This window comes from Oryx dammah, unplaced genomic scaffold (assembly GCF_014754425.2).
Source record: "Oryx dammah isolate SB20612 unplaced genomic scaffold, SCBI_Odam_1.1 HiC_scaffold_22, whole genome shotgun sequence".
Lineage (NCBI taxonomy): Eukaryota > Metazoa > Chordata > Mammalia > Artiodactyla > Bovidae > Oryx > Oryx dammah.
Genome location: NW_024070206.1, coordinates 32,993,567 through 33,011,461, shown reverse-complemented (window position 1 = coordinate 33,011,461; position 17,895 = coordinate 32,993,567). Strand labels below are relative to the sequence as shown.

The 17,895-nt window shown below is 39.3% G+C and overlaps 1 protein-coding gene and 1 non-coding gene across 2 annotated transcripts in view; both read left to right on the top strand.

The window, feature by feature from the left end:
* CDH2 (cadherin 2) overlaps positions 1-17,895 on the top strand; it is a 241,712-nt gene that overhangs the window by 105,144 nt on the left and 118,673 nt on the right. The gene's annotated exons all lie outside the window — the stretch shown is intronic.
* On the top strand, positions 6,500-6,572 carry TRNAW-CCA. The gene has a single exon. It is a non-coding gene; the product is annotated as a tRNA-Trp (tRNA).

The window sequence follows — 17,895 nt, the reverse complement described above, 5'->3', positions numbered from 1 at the left end:
TCCTTTGTTGTCTTGTGCTGTTAATTTTTGAAAGACCTGATTATGACATTTATAAGGTACTGCCTGACAACTTGAAAATTTAGAAAGTGAGGCATCTTTAGAATAAAAACCAATTTGCATTGTAAACTTGTGTTTTAATGTAACTTCTGTATAATTTTAATTTCTTTTGTAATAGGAACGGGATATTTAAAGTTGCCTCATTAAATAGAAAATGAAAAGATTTCTGTGTTCCGGTGTTATCCAAGGTTTTCAGAATACCCTTTCAAAGCCTCTGGGCCTGTGTTAGATTTCAGGTAATGACCTTTGAAATTCATGGCTCATTTCTCTTTGGCCTTAGAGCAAGTGTCTTTTGGGTTTTTTTCCTTTGCCTTCAGGGCCTTGTCTTTCTTCCACCTTCTGGTAAATTAATTACCAGAATATTCATTGTCTTCTGAATATCAGCCCTGAGGAATCTGTCACTAGTCACTGAGAACTCCTCAGAGTCCCTGAATTAGACTCTGGGTAAATTCATGCTAGAGAACTTCAGTGTATATGTTAGATGTAGGAAGATAGTTTTTTTGACCTCGTGTTTCCCTTTGCTAAAAGTTTATTTTTTATTATGTCTAAACTAATGAGCCAGTTTTTAAAGATCATTTAAATCTCTGTGATCATACGACACATTTACTTTGGAAAAACATAATTCACCTTTTAAAAAGATTATCTACTGTGTCTGCAAGAGTTAAAGTCTTGATCTTAGGGCATTGCTAAACAGTGCAGGGCTGTGGTTTGGGGGACATTATCTGGTTGACAAAGATTTTCCTTAAGGATGCAACATCTTGCCTCTGATTTAATAACAAAACTGGAATTAGGCCTCTCTTCCATTTTAAGACCTTAACTGGAGAATCTTTTTTTTTTTTTTTTTTAAAGTAAATTGATCCTACAAAGGGAAAAAAAGAAACATTTATTGGGAGTATGGGATTTAAAGCCATGATCTATTAAAAAGCAGGATAATTTGTATCAAGGGAAAACGCACAGCTGTGTTGTTGCTGCTGTTGTTTAGTTGCTCAGTCATGTCCAACTCTTTGAGATCCCATGGACTGCAACACACCAGGCTTCCCTGTGCTTCTCCATTTCCCAGAGTTTGCTTAAACTCACGTCCATTGAGTCAGTGATGCCATCCAACCATCTCGTTCTCTGTTATCCCCTTCTTCTCCTGCCTTCAATCTTTCACAGCATCAGGGTCTTTTCTAATGAGCTGGCTCTTCAGATCAAGTGGCCAAACTATTGGAGCTTCCGTCTCAGCATCAGTCCCTCCAATGAATATTCAGAAATGGTTTCCTTTAGGATTGATTGGTTTGTTCTGCTTGCAGTTCAAGGGACTCTCAAGAGTCCTCCAACACCACAGTTTAAAAGCATCAATTCTTCGGTGCTCAGCTTTCTTTATAGTCCAACTCTCACATCCATACATGACCACTGGAAAAACCATAGCTTTGCCTATAAGCACCTTTGTTGGCAAAGTAACGTCTCTGCTTTTTAATACACTGTCTCAGTTGGTTATAGCTTTTCTTCCAAGGAGTAAGCGTCTTTTAATTTCATGGCTGCAGTCATCATCTGTGGTGATTTTGGAGCCCAAGAAAGTGAAATCTGTCACTGTTTCCATTGTTTCTCCATCTATTTGCCATGAAGTGATGGGACCAGATGCCATGATCTTCGTTTTTTGAATGTTGAGCTTGAAGCCAGCTTTTTGACTCTCCTCTTTCTCCTTCGTCAAGAAGTTCTTTAGTTCCTCTTCGCTTTCTGCCATAAGGGTGGTGTCATCTGCATATCTGAGGCTATTGATATTTTTCCCTGCAATCTTGATTCCAGCTTGTGCTTCATCCAGCCCAGCATTTTGCATGATATACTCTACATAGAAGTTAAATAATCAGGGTGACAGTATACAGCCTTGACATATTCCTTTCCCAGTGTGGAACCTGTCGTTGTTCCATGTCCAGTTCTAACTGCGGCTTCTTGACCTGCATACAGGTTTCTCAGGAGGCAGGTAAGGTGGTCTGGTATTCCCATCTCTTGAAGAATTTTCCACAGTTTGTTGTGATCCACACAGTAAAAGGCTTTAGTGTAGTCAATGAAGCAGACTTCAGTTCCTTCAGTTCAAGAAGGAATTATCAATTCCTTCTTACTTCCTGGAATTCTGTTGCTTTTTCTATCATTCAGCGGATGTTGGCAATTTGATCTCTGGTTCCTCTGCCTTTTCTAAATCCAGCTTGAACATCTGGAAGTTCTTGGTTCACATACTATTAAAGCCTGGCTTGGAGAATTTTGAGCATTATTTGCTAGCATGTGAGACGAGTGCAGTTGTGTGGCAATTTGAACATTCTTTGGCATTTCCGTTTTTTGGGATTGGAATAAAAACTGACCTTTTCCAGTCTTGTGGCCACTGCTGAGTTTTCCAAATTTGCTGGCATATTGAATGCAGCACTTGAACAGCATCATCTTTTAGGATTTGAAATAGCTCAACTGGAATTCCATCACCTCCACTAGCTTTGTTTGTAGTGATAGAACAACAAATAATCAAATTTAGCTGAATATGTATTTGATCTTACACAAGGACTTTGACCCACCCAAGATTGGGAATAATGTAAATCTTTTACTGCGCCTCTATTGTAAAAGTATTATCTTCAGGCTATTTTGTCATATTTTAAGAATTAACGGAGAAATTAAAGAAAGAAATAGGAAGAGTGCTTAGAGAACAAGGGGTTTTATAATGTAGATGATAAATATGGCTCATCTGTACCTATTCAGGAGAAGGAAGAGGTGAATTATTTTAGAACTACATCTTTATTTTGAGAAACTACGCCAAGTCTCAACTGAAAAAAATATACAACATAAAAGCTGAAAATTATGTGTAAGACAGAGTCTTGATAAGTGTTAGACTATTTTCATTATTTGTTTTACAAATAGTTGTTGAGCACTTACCATGTTGCTAGGTGCCAAGATAAATAAGAAATATTCTTATAGGCTTAAGGAACTGAAAGTCCACTAGTAAAACCAGGTAAACAAATAATTACAGCTCAAGGTGGGCTTTATTCTGATTTGTATGTGGCAGACTGATGAATGAATGTCCAGAGGAAATGCCCCATTCTAAGTTAACCCAGATTTGGTGCTCAGACCTCTGTGAAATAAGCATGCTCACAAGGGAAGAGTGAGCAGTGGGCTTTGGAGGCTTTTTTATGGGATGAAAGCGGGGGAAGGGTGCAGAAAGCTGTGGATGTATGGGAATGTTCTCCTAGGGTCTAGAGAGGTGAGTAGGGATTTCTTCCACTGGAGAAAGGTATTTCAGATAGAAAAACTCCATGTGCAAATGCATGAGTGCTTGAAAGAACACAGTACAGTCAATGCCCTACATGCACACCTTCAAGTTGCAAACTTCAAAGATGCGAACTTGTGTTCGTATGTAATGTCCAATTACATATATTGGTTCACATGTCTGGTGTACGGGGTCATGTGTGTGCGTCCTCTGCAAGTGGCTGTTTGTGTGCTTTACTGTACCATGCTGGATAGAGTACTGTAGTACATACAGAATCTTTATTTCAAGCCCAGGATGTCTAGGAGCAAGCGTAAAAGCAGGGATGAGACAGCTGGTATTGCTAAGATGTGTCAACTGTTGTACTGTACTGTTATACTTCTCAAGGTACTGCACTGTAAGATTTAAAAAGTTTTCTTTATTTTTTGTTTGTTATTTATGTAATATTTGTGTGAGAAGTATTTAAAGCCTATCACAATATAGTACTGTATAGCCTATTGTGTTAGTCAAGTACCTGGGCTGACTTTGTTGGACTTATGAACAAGTTGGATTTACAGTTGCACTCTCAGAACAGAACATGTTCGCATGTAGGGGACTTATTGTACTGGAAGGAGAATTTTATTAGATGTGAGGAAGGGCGGGGAGCTCAGAGGTGAGGCAGGCAGGTAAGATCAGGAAGCGCTCTGACCTGAAGCCAGCAGTAACATCATTCCATTCCTTTACCTCACTGGCCCAGTTAGTCACTAGCGATGGCCTCTATTACCTACAGCTATCTTTCCTTAACTCCTTCCTCAGTGCTCTTCCTTTCCCATTGCTGAAGTGCAGAAACTCCTCTTTTTTTCCAAGACATTAATGAATCAAGAAATCTGTTAATAATTCTGTCTCATTTGTACGTGAGCATCACTGATTTCCATGTACAAATCTTTTTTGGGGGGAGCAAGCTTTATTTTTTCCTAAGTGGTTAACTGGCTGACCCAATACTGTTTATTGGGCACACGTACATAAATAGTAAAACACCTCTTTACATTTATTCATCATGATTACACATGTGCTTCTCCAATCCTACTGTAAATGGTATTAATTTAGAGGCAGTGATTTTCCATCACCCTCTATGAAGTCCCGGGGTGTTTGCCCCTTGTAGTCAGCGCCCTGCCACGCTCTGCATCTCCAGGACCCTTGGGAGCATCATCCATGTCTGAACTGAGTAAGTGTAGTGTTCGCCCAAGTCAGGGAGCTTAAGACGACCTAAAAAGTTCCTTCAGCTCTGGAGAATCCTTTTAGTTAATCTGGAGATTTCTGGGGCCCAGAGTGCATCTTGAGTGGGTCTTGGAAAGCATAAAGTGGGTCTTGGAAAGCACATCTTTTGAAAACTGTGTTTTCATGTCAAGGGGAAATGCAAAAGGAATGTAATGTATTCTGTGTGCAAGAACAGTTTGTGAGTAGTGAAGTATATAAGTCATGGTGTGGATGTCTCCTGGTACAAAACTCATATCCAACTTTGGTGTTCTCTGAATGCAGCCTAATCTGTTTTGAACTTGATAACCAATGAGGATCTCCCTTGCAGTGGCCACAGATTTGATTTAGTGTCTAGAATTGCAAAGCTTCTCCTTTATAGAAGGAGAATCAGTGTTAGTGATAACCAGTGTTACTTTTCTTTTAAAACACAATAGTTGTTTGCAATTTGTTCTAAATTTTTTTCCTGTTGAATTTTAGAGGAAGTTAAAAGATAATGATTTTTCCAGGTTTTCAGATAACACTCTGATAGAAGGCTTTAGTGTAACAGAAGCAGACATTTTTGGATGTCCTTATACTGATGATTTCCTTTACTAGAGGGACTTATTTCAATCTTGTTTTAATTTTTGGTTTGATAGCATCTTCCTTTACAAATTTCCATTTTAGTCAATTTGAAGATTCTGAAATCTCTGATTCATTCACTTAATATTTATTCTAAGATTATGACTCCACTATTAACAAGCAGAATAAAATGTTGTTACTCACTCGTTAGTTTTTCCCAGTTTGAACATACTTAGAACAGCAATGTGGCCAATGTACCAGAAAACAATGATTATCTAAAATAAGAAAGATAAAATGAACATTTATTGCCAATTTGGCTACTTAATGCAAATAGCACCCAGGTTTCCTTCTTACAGTAGAAGATGAATAGATGTGTCTATAGGTAATGATGACTGGTGATTACACTAATGATCATAATACAATGATAATGACAAAACTTTATTACGAAGAGGAGACAGGTACCGTATAGAGCATTTCTCATGCATCATCTCATTTAATTTTCCCGGTTCTTTGCTCTTTCATCTATCAGAGATTGGTAAAGATGTTTGGGTATAATTTTGTGAGTGATCTGATTAACTCGTCGATGCATTTCCTAAAAACACTGTTACTAAAGCTTGAAACTTAAAAGGGGCCTCTTTCACTGAAGATTTAACTTCTATCATTTTAGTTATAACATGTAAAATATGAAACTAGTTAAGTCTTCCTTATAATCCATGGCTCACAAAGGCAAAGTAATTTTCAAACCACACCAGCAAACTAAAAAGCCATTAAAGTTGAAACTGGAATGTTAATTCAGTATCATGGATGATGCCATTTTGTTGAAACTAACATTACACAGAACGTGTCTAAGTAATGCTTGGGGATTCGGTGTTTTCATATATGCATGTGTCATATATGACAGCCAACTTTCCTCACTCAGGCTATTTCAGAACTTCGTACAGCATGGCATAAGAACATTTGACTTTTGCTTGAGAAGAGAGTATCATACGCATATCAAGTCCACCTTTCCATGACTGCTTTGTATCTCTTTATACATGTGGACACAGATGGGCATCAAATACTCTTGCTAACTTGGTGAATTAAAAACAAATTTAATTTTAAAGTTCTTGTAGAGAGAGAAGTTTTAGTTTCCCAGAATTGTTTGGGCACATCTGACTGTCCCTCTATCACCCCCAATAGGCTAAAGAAAGTAATACAGTAGAAATAATAAGAGGATGAATGGCTAAGTACTGTGCTAATAATATAAGCACTATCTTATTGAATCTTGCAGCAACCCTGGGAGCCGGGTCGTCTTGTTATCCCTCTTTTGTAGATTACAATGCCATATCTTGGACATATTGAGTAATACCTCCCAAGGTCACATGACTAGTGGCAAATGATTTTGATCTTGGGGACTTTCTTTTTTTTCCCCCAAACTTTGCTTCCCTGATGGCTCAGGGGTTAAAGCATCTGCCTCCAATGCGGGAGACCCAGGTTCGATCCCTGGGTCGGGAAGATCCCCTGGAGAAGGAAATGGCAATCCACTCCATTATTCTTGCCTGGAGAATCCTAAGGATGGAGAAGCCTAGTAGGTTACAGTCCACGGGGTCACAAAGAGTCAGACACGACTGAGCGACTTCACCTTCCCCCAAACTTTAAACGTTTTATTTTATATTGGGGTATAGCCGAATAACAATGTTGTAGTGGTTTCAGGTAAAGGGACTCAGCCTTTTCCAGTCTTGTGGCCACTGCTGAGTTTTCCAAATTTGCTGGCATATTGAATGCAGCACTTGAACAGCATCATCTTTTAGGATTTGAAATAGCTCAACTGGAATTCCATCACCTCCACTAGCTTTGTTTGTAGTGATAGAACAACAAATAATCAAATTCAGCTGAAAGTGTATTTGATTTTATACAAGCAGGACTTGTCCATATACATGTATCCATTCTCCCCCAGACTCCCCTCCCATCCAGGCTGCCACATAACCTTGAGTAGAGTTCCATGTGCTATACAGTAGGTCCTTGCTGGTTATCTATTTTGATTATAGAGTCTGTAATACCCCCACCAATAGCTTTATTTCTTTATTAATTCTATAAATACATATCTTTATGATGCAGGAGGTACCACGTCAAATGCTTCCCATTTATTATAATCTTTACAACAGTCTCAGCTGAGTGGCACTGTCGTCTGCCTTTGGTAAGCTAAGAAGGCACAAGGTCAGCCCCCACCTTAAAAGATACAAAGATTTAAAGACTCATTTTCAGGGTCAGTTTTAAAAGCAGAATTTAAAGCGATGTATTCATTTTCTAGAGCTTCAGGAGCTTGATTTATGCTTTACAAAGAAAAACAATCAACGTGCTGCTTCTAAGTCGCTTCAGTCGTGTCCAACTCTGTGCGAACCCGTAGACGGCAGCCCACCAGGCTCCCCCATCCCTGGGATTCTCCAGGCAAGAACACTGGAGTGGGGAAACAATCAACCGAGAGATCTATATTTATGCTGATTTTTTTAAAAATAAAACCTTAAAAGATGTCATTAGAAAATGTGCCTATTAAACTATTTAAAGGCCACCACTGTATGTGAACCTTAACAAAAGATATGAAATAAAAGCCTTGTGAAATGAAGTTTTCTACATTAGAAAAACATTTTTGGTCAGAAAATTTTGTGGCAAATTTATCAATGTGGTAAATATTTCATTTACTAATAGGGCTATTTGGGAGAAGACTTGTTTACACTGGAGAACTGAAGGAAATGTAATCCAAATTACAGGATATAATTGATTCTCATTGATATTCTTATAGTACCCTCTGGCTTATATGCATCTCTAAAATGATTATTAAAAAAATACTCTGTGTCACCATCTATATAATTTATGTAAGATTATTGACTTTTAATATACCGACAGCTCTGAAACTAATAGGAACTCTAGGTGAGTATGTGTGTGTGAGTATACATGTGTGTATATAAGTATACACACACATAACCCTGTGTGTGCCCCATGAATCCTACTGGAGTTCACTTGCTTTTGCACATTGAATTTTAATTTTGAATTACTGATAGCACTCATATTCAAATATGACTTTGCACAGAGCAGAAATTGCTGCCTTGGGAACAAACAACTTTTTAAGGTCTTTTTGAGTTTTCTTTTTTTAAGTATAGTTAACTTATGTTGTTCCTGCCTAGCTCAGTTGGTAAAGAACCTGCCTGTAATGCTGGAGACCTGGGTTCAATTCATGGATTGGGAAGATCCCCTGGAGAAGGAAATGGCAACCCACTCCAGTATTCCTGCTTAGAAAATCCCATGGACAGAGGAGCCTGGCAAGCTACAGTCCATAGGTCTGTAGTCCATCAGTCCATAGGTCAAGAGTCGGACATGACTTAGCACTATCTTTCTTTTCTTTTCTAACTTATGTTAGTTTCTGATATACAGCAAAGTGATTCAGTTTTATATATATATATATATATATATATATATATTCATTTTTTCCATTATATGTTATTACAATATACTGATAGAGTTTGTGCTACACAGGAGGACTTTGTTGTTTATTTTCTATATAGTAATTTGTATCTGCTAATCCCAAACTCCTAATTTATCTTTCCCCTACCCTGTTTCCTTGGGTAACTGTAAGTTTGTTTTCTACGTCTGTGAGCCTCTTTCTACTTTGTAAGGAAGTTCATTTGTATCATATTTTAGATTCCACATATACATGATCATTTGATCTGTCTTTCTCTGTTTCACTAACTTTACTTAGTATGATAATCTCTAGGTCCATCCATATGACTGCAAATTGCATTTTTTTAATAGATGAGTGGTATTCCATTGTAAACTCTTAATTCAACAAGATACATGTACCTCAGTGTTCATAGCAGCCCTATTTACAATAGTCAAGACATGGAAGCATCCTAAATATTTATCAATACCTGGCTGGATAAAAATATAATATTTAAGGTCTTTTAATTGATTACTTCTGCTTGAAGGATGATACATTGTGATGGAAAATATAAAGTTCAGAAAGGTTCTCCTCATGCTATAGGTAAGTTTTATGAGAAATTATTGTTTTGGTTTGGTTTTAGTCTCTTTCATTTAGATATGACCTTCTCATCTGTTCAGAACTCTTTACTGGTTACTTGCAAAGTTCCAGAAGAGTCTGAGGGTTAACTAGAGGGATGGAGTCTCTGACCTGGTGGAAGTGGTGAGTTAGACAGACAGTTAACAAGTCATGGTCCCAAACTGTGATGAGGATGGAGGAGAAGACTTGTGACAGGTCGAGTCTCCAAGGTTAAGCAGCTCTTTGTCAGCTCGCAAAGGAAAGAGAGTCAGCCGGATGCAGACTCTGCATAGGAACTGGAAGGTATGTAATATGGCGGTTACATAAGGTTAGCCCAGGGGTACATAGGCCATTAGCTTGGACAGGCCAAAGGTCTCTTCTCATGTATGCATTTGAGAGTTGGCTGAGTGCCCAAGAATTGATGCTTTGAACTGTGGTGCTGGAGAAGACTTTTGAGAGTCCGTTGGACAGCAAGGAGATCAAACTAGCCAATCCTAAAGGAAATCAACCCTGAATACTCATTGGAAGGACAGATGCTGAAGCTGAAGCTCTGATACTTTGGCCACCTGATGTGAAGAGCCGACTCACTGAAAAATTCCCTAATGTTGGGAAAGATTGAGGGCAGGAGGAGAAGGGGACAACAAAGGACGAGATAGTTGGATGGTATCATCAACTCAACAGACTTGAGTCTGAGCCAACTCCTGGAGATAGTGAAGGACAGGGAAGCCTAGCATGGCACAGTTTATGATCTCAAAGATTTGGACATGACTTAAAGACTGAACAACAGCAAAGGGGATTCAGCCAGTGTGCTGGGGCACTCCTATATGAAAGAGAGAGAAGAAAGAGAGAAGAAAAAGGCAGAAAAGCGGGAGAGGAACTGGAGAAAATTATTAACCAACACTAGGTTGTGTGTGGGTGGGTGCGAGTTTAAGGTCAAGGGTATAAGGGATTCAAGGTATCATATGTAGCTGTGTGTTTCAAGACAAGCTCTCTACAGAGTCATTGACTTTGGCAATTAAGTGGTCATTGGTGACTTTTATCAAAAGCAGTATCATAATCTCTATTGTCTAGTGAATTTCTAGAATCTTCAGTTCAGTTCAGTCACTCAGTTTGTGTTCAACTCTCTGAGACCCCATGGACTGTGGCATGCCAGGCTTCCCTGTCCATCACCAACTCCCAGAGCTTGCTAAAACTCATGTCCATTGAGTCGGTGGTGCCATCAAACCACCTCCTCCTTTGTCATCCCCTTCTCCTCCTGCCTTCAGTCTTTCCCAGCATTAGGATCTTTTCTAATGAGTCAGTTCTTCACATCAGGTGGCCAAACTATCGGACCTTCAGCTTCAGCATCAGTCTTTCCCATGAATATTTAGGACTGAATCTAGAATCTTAGAAGGGGAATTGACTGATAAGAAAGCTGAATAAAACTAGTCCATTTTTCTAATGATGATGGAACTATCATAGGCATCTTTCTTACCACCTTTAGGGTTACTAGTGAAGTCCCTGAGATGAAAAGGGAGAACAAGGGGAGGAAGCCTTCTTCAAACTACTTCAAGGAAATGGATAGTGTACATAGGCTCATCTCAAATTTTTAAGTGGTAGGATTTATCTTAAATAGCTTATAAACAAAATTACTCGGGTTGGTTGCTGATTAAGAAAATGCACACCAGCTTGTCAGAATGCCAGCGGTTTCTTAATTATTTAGCAGTAAAAGAGGTTTAATTCCTTGCCTGCTTTCAAGCTAATGGGAGCATAAAGGGAGGGTGAGTCAGGGTCTTGCAGTCCCAGGAAGGTGAGGTGGCCTCCAGTCCCCAGTGTTCTGTTGTGAAGGCATTGATGGAGAGATGGTTACAGACAGATGTGTTTCTGTCTGTCCCTGTTTCTTTTGCTCGTTCACTTGCCCTTGTTAACTTTCTGCTTCATTCTCCCGGGAGCAGAGATGACATTCCAGGTTGTACACACCTGCCTTTTTTGCTCACTAGCACATTTTTAGCCTGTTCTTTTAGGAACTGGGAAATGCATATTTTCCCCCAAAAGGGAGGAAGGGGGAGGGAGCAAAAATTGGCAGAAAAGCCTGCAAGAAAATGAGTTTGACAGATTTGTTCAGTTCTGGATTTCTGTCTTCCTGTTCCCTAAATCTGTCAGAAAAAGCTCAAGCCCTGCCCCCACGATGAATAAAATCCCTAAGGCCACTGTCTGAAAAGAGGGGAGACACACATCATTTTCTCTCCAAATTATCAGAGGAAGATCCATGCAGACAGAACCAAGACACAAATCATTATCTTCAAATTATTGGCGGGAAATCAAATTAATGCTGGAGGCTTTAAGATGGGTGGGCTAATGTGGAGGAGGGAAAAAAAATAATTGGAAAACAGAATGTCTCATGAATAATAAATAACGTAAAATCTAGTGGTAATTTAATATGAATCCTACCACTAATGGATTGCTCATGATTAGCGGCGTGGCGTGCTTTTTGACCATTTCCTGAAATTTCACCTCTCTACCTATGCTATCTCTCCTGAAACCTTTATCTTAGGATGTTTAATTGCTTGTTTACACTTAGTTGTCTCCAGTTAGGCCAGGAGTGCTGTGAAAGCTGAAACCAGGTATACACCCACAGTAGATGTTCCAGAAGGTTCCTTTGTGCATCAGAAAAGTCAAGCCTTTTTAATTTTGCAGAGGTTAATCTAGTGAGGGATCCAGCTTTAGAAGAGAGGCTGGACTAGTGGAGTTCTCTTCGCAGATGCCCTGACTCCATGCTTTGCTCTCTGCATTTGGGCCATGGCTGCTACAAGGGCTGGTGGAGCTTATCTCTTGCTGCAGGATGGAATGACCTCTTGACTGGAGTGGGGGGTGGTGGTCAGTGAACCCCCACTGCAAAGCCCACCTCTGTGCCAACACACAAGAACCTTAGCAACTTTTATACACTTTTTCCAGCCTTAACAACTGAGTAGGGTAATTATACCTGCCTCCCTTGGCTGGTAATAAGACTCAAGATAATTACTATGAAACCACTTTATAAATGATGAAGGCAGCAGTTATAGTTGGGGTTGTAAGAGGGCAGAACAATAGCTGCAAATACTATACTTCGTATGCAATGTTTACTCTTGGCAAGGGGCCTTATATAGAGAAGGTTATAGATAGATGAAAGATAGGTACAGAGAAAGTGAAAGTGAAAGCATTAGTTGCTCACTTGTGTCTGACTCTTTGCAACTCCATGGACTGTAGCCCAACAGACTCCTCTGTCCATGGGATTTTTCAAGCAAGAATACTGGAGTGGGTTGCCATTTCTTTCTCCAGGGGATCTTTCCAACCCAGGGATCAAACTCAGATCTCCTGCATTACAGGCAGGTTCTTTACCATCTGAGCCACTAGGGCAGATTAAGAGAAGTTTATAGATAAATAGATTATAGATAGACAGATACAGATAGATGTAGTGTAAATTTTCTTGATCTTCAGAGTTTCTGCCTAATTCAAAGCCATGTCCGCCAACCACACCCCGATTTTCCCATCTCTGATCCAACCAGTCCATTCTGAAGGAGATCAGCCCTAGGTGTTCTTTGGAAGGAATGATGCTAAAGCTGAAGCTCCAGTACTTTGGCCGCCTCATGCGAAGAGTTGACTTATTGGAAAAGACTCTGATGCTGGGAGGGATTGGGGGCAGGAGGAGAAGGGGACGACCAAGGATGAGATGGCTGGATGGCATCACGGACTCGGTGGAAGTGAGTCTGGGTGAACTCCGGGAGTTGGTGATGGACAGGGAGGCCTGGCGTGCTGCGATTCCTGGGGTCGCAAAGAATCGGACACGACTGAGCGACTGAACTGATCCTGTGTGCATGGGATTAGCTGTGTGGCTGGTCACTATGTTTCTTGTCCTCTGCTCCACCCCCACCCCCCCATCCCTTCACCCCCACCTTGCCTCCTGGCTTCCTGTGGTTGGGGATGCACTGGAGGCCTTAAACTAGACCTTCACTTTTTTGCATTATTCCCTACTGGGACACGTGTGTATCACATTTTTTAATAGAGCCTCGAGGGAAATGGAACCTTCAGGAGTTTTCAAGGTCAAATGGAGAGTGAGGTACCTCATTCTCCAGGTGCATCCAGATAAGTTGGATGGTCAACACTGAACATAGTTCAGGCCCTTTATGGGGGCGACTGCACCCCCCACCCCCCACCATGAAGGATGGTTGTTGCCTCCGCGTATCTCACATTCTGGTGGGGCAGCTTATTCTTCATGTGTGTGCTGTGCTGAACTGTACTGTGCTTAGTCACTCAGTTGTGTCCAGCACTTTGGGACCCCATGGACTGGGCAGGCTCCTCTGTCCATGGGGATTCTCCAGGCAAGAATACTGGAGTGGGTTGCCATGCCCTCCTCCAGAGGATCCTACCAACCTAGGGATTGAACCCAGGTCTACCACATTGTGGGTGGATTCTTTACCATCTGAGCCACCAGGGAAGCCCAAGAATACTAGAGTGGGTAGCCTATCCCTTCTCCAGGGGATCTTCCCAACCCAGGAATCCAACTGGGGTCTCCTGCATTACAGGCAGATCCTTTACCAGCTGAGCTACCAGGGAATCCCCATGTACCATACTAACAGATATCAAATAAGCTTATGGAAGCTCAGGGACTGAGAACCACTCATCTTCAGATAAGATATTGGATGTCTTTTATTCTTAGGATCCTAAGGAGGAGTGCTTAAGGCTGTCCACCTGAAAGGTACCCTGGAAAGTAAGGTTAAAATGAATTGGTTGTCAATGGGTCTCTTGGTTTCGGACATTTGGAATGAAAAAATAGGATTACTATTGCACATGGAGGACAAAATGAGGAAGATAGTTCCTTTGGGAAGAATGAAATTCAGTTTCCATTGTGTGGGAGTAATATTGGAGGTTCAAAAAAAAACTGACTCTTTTTTACACTGAAAGAATAATCATATAGACCTTTTTTAAATTGTTGCCTTGAAAAAATTCTAAGGAGCATGTCAAATTCTACATTAAGAAGACAAGCAAAGGGTAGCATTACAGTGTCAGTGTTATCAAATTTCCAAAATTGAAAATACTTACTGTAAAGATATATAGAGAAATTTTTGCATAAATTCTGAAATAATGTGCATCTTCCCAAGTAAAAATATGTGTCAAGATTACTATAATTTCAAAATGATTGTTCTGAGTGAGCTTTCATGGTGGTTCTACTTCATATGGTAAACAGAAGTAATTCAATCATTTATCAGACTTAGTTTCAGAATTAAAGGAGTATCCAGGAATATGCCCCTTGAGTAATACATGCCTGTTCTCCAAAAATAGTAAGAGAGAGGAAGAATAAAAATGATTTATTGTATGGTAGGGAATGACTTGTCATTCTCTAATTTAATGTAAGTTTTTTGTTATTAAACAGATTTCAGTTTGAATAGCCTTTCACCAGCCTGGTGCCTATCAGATTGTGTCAAATTAGTCACTAGTTCATGGAACAGCTTGGGATGTAGTTCACCATGATGAGATAGTTCTTGGCTCTACAGCTCTTTAGCTAGAGGGCATTTCTTGTCAGCCTTTTTAAGACCAAGTTTAGTTTTAAAGCTTCTGCTACTGATTGATGGTAGCTAATGTCATTGTCCTCATGTATGAACATTAGGTGTCATAACCTTGCCACAAGGTTTAATGAAGCTATTTTGGTCATGCTGTTAACACTTCTGCTTTTAATACCAAGTGTCTGCATTATCGGCTGTATGAGTAAAGTCGGTTTATTTTTAATTGTTGATAAGTTTTGTGCTGGTTGAGAACATTTATCTGAGTGTTCCTTCTCAGATTGTTCAAAGTGGTCATGATGGTGACATTACGAGTGTTTGTATGTGTGTACTTGTTAATTTCACTTACTTGGAGCCTCAGAAATGCACACTGACTACTTATCATTTGGACTCTCTGGAACATTCTTTGTGTTTATAAATAACCACCATCCTTGCTCATAATGTTGACAACTTACAGCAAGCAACCCTGATATTTTTGTTTCCTCTTCTGCTCTTAGCTTTCAAAATTTGAAATGCTGTGTGAAGTGCTTGGGGACAAGGGATCTTCTCTTCACTCCTCCAGATCTGTTCTAATGAAACCAATGGGGCTCCTTTGTCCTCTGTTTCTGGATGCATTTAGCCAATGAAATCCTTGGCAGAGAATCAATTTCTAGATTCCTAAAACTCGAAACTCAGAAGTGATTTTTATTTCACCATTACCAGACAATCCATCGTTTCATAAATGAGAAAACTGAGGCCAGTATAAGGTGGATCAGTCAGTCAGTTCAGTTGCTCATTCCTGTCTGACTCTTTGCGACCCCATGGACTGCAGCACACCAGCTTCCCTGTCCATCACCAACTCCTGGAACTTATTCAAACTCATGTCCATCAAGTCGGTGATGCCATCCAATTATCTCATCCTCTGTTGTCCCCTTCTCTTCCTGCCTTCAATCTTATTCAGCATCAGAGTCTTTTCCAGTGAGTCCAATAAGGTGGATAGTCTTGCTTTTAACTATTACACCTAGATTCTCAGGGACATTTAGTCCATTGACCATAATTGTGAACAGAAAGTAAATTATTTTACTTTGTGGACAGGATGCTTTATAGAGCTTGATAGGATGAATATCATTAGTCAAGAAAGTAAAACAAGGTAAGTTACTATTTTAAAAAGTAGTCAGTTGGAAGTAGCCCAGATGTCTACCAGCTGATGAATGGGTCAGTAAAGTGTGGTATTACCATCTAAAATAATATCATTCAGCCACAAAAAGAAATGAAGTTCTGATAACTGTACATCCTGGATGAATCTTGAGAACATTATGCTAAGTAAAAGAAACCAGTCACAAAGGACCTTATATTCCATTTATATGAAGGTTTCTGAGTGAGGTAGACCCATAGAGGCAGAGAGGAGATCAGTAGATGGCCTAGGGTTGGGTGGTAGAGTTGGGTTGAGGGTGATAAGGGAGGTGATGGCCAAGAGGTGCAGTTTCTTTTTGGATAATTTTTTTTTTTTGATTGTGGTGAGACTTCGCTGGTAGTCCAGTGGTTGAGACTTCACCTTCCATTGCACGGAGTGTGGGTTTGATCCCTGGTTGGGGAGCAGAGATCCCACATGCGTTGCGGCCAAAAGACCAAAACATAAAACAGAAGCAATATTGTAACAAACTCAATAAAGACTTAAAAAAATGGTCCATATCAAAAAAATCTTAAAAAAAATAAAATTGATTGTGATAATGTACATACAACTCTGTGAGTAAAACAAAGTCCATTGAATTGTATACTTTAAATGGGTGAATGGTATAATGTGTGAATTATATCATAATAAAGATATGAAAAAATGTCAGTGTCACTAGAAATAAGGAACAAAGAAAACCAAAAATATAAACACAGAAATATATGCATTATGAGTTTACTAAGACTCGCCTTCAGAGTCTGTAAATTTTTAAAATAAATTCCTGATTATTATCATTACCAGGAAGTATATAAATCCATGAAATCTACTTGTTAGTACATTTATAGAGTTTGTTTTCCCCTCCAGTTTATGAGGTTTTGTTTTTATAAGTTTGCTGGTTTATGAGAAGAAAGATCCAAGTTGAAAACTAAATTTCTATAATGCTTTTATTTTAAGACTTTTATTTTAAGTGTTAGTTGAAATTTACTTCATTTTTTTTTTTTAATATTTTGTGAGCTTTGGCAGTTCTTTTATATTGGAGGAGCATGTATATAAATGCTGCAAGTGTTGAACCTTCTGAATGCTAAATTTGTTCATGTTGTGGATTTCATAATCTGACAATCAACATTTTTGTAACTTACAGATTGCTTTTTTTTTTTTCATCTGATCCAGTGGTAAAACTTATCCCTTGTACCATTCGGATTCAAGTTGACTATAATAGAAATCATTATTCAAACAGTAGAGTAGCACCAGTCTTTCAGTGGCACCTAAATTGAAAAGAGAATTAATAAAAATGGTTTTAATTACATGCTTGTCTGTTTGATAGGCAGTAAAAAAAAAAAAAGAGAGTTTTGCCTTTGAAAAGTGAAAGGGGTCTATTTGGAAAAGGGGGTTGTCAATACAATTCCATGCATTGCGATCAGGAATTTTTCTGAAAACTGTTGATGCATTAAACATAAGAGCCTTTGTTCGAACTCTTGCTCTAAAGGTGGCAACCTTACAATCTAAAAATACTCTGATTAGGAATAAAAGTATTACTTTAAATCATGTAAAAATCAGTGTTTCTCTTTATGACATTATCTCATTTTGACATTCATTTGTAACTAATTTTAAAGATAAAATTATTTTATATTTAGTATCTTCTTTGGCTATGTCTTTTCTTTTTCCTGTGTGCTGCTAAAGTGGGTCATTCAGTTCAATTCAGTTGCGTTATGACTTTTCAGATGAACATTTTGAACTTAAGAATAATTCTTTTAAAGCCAGTGATTAAGTACTTTCAAATGGTTATCATAGAGAGTTGTGGCAGAAATTGACATGTAAATCTTGAAATATAGCAGACTCTCAAATATGTGATGAAGAAGTAGAGAAAGTGGAGGGGGGCATTGTAGTTCCAAACCCTTGCACCTCCCACCACTACTTTAACCAGAAAGCTCCAGAATGCCCCCTTCCTGAGATTTACTGTGTCTGAAGGAATAATCATCAGAGCCTATGGAGAGTGAAATTAAACTTTCTGATCTTTTTCAAACACCCAGACAGCATTCAAGTCTGGCATTGCCTATAAGAAATAAAGAGCTTCCCCGGTGGCTCAGCATTAAAGAATCTGCCCGCGATGCAGGAGCCACAG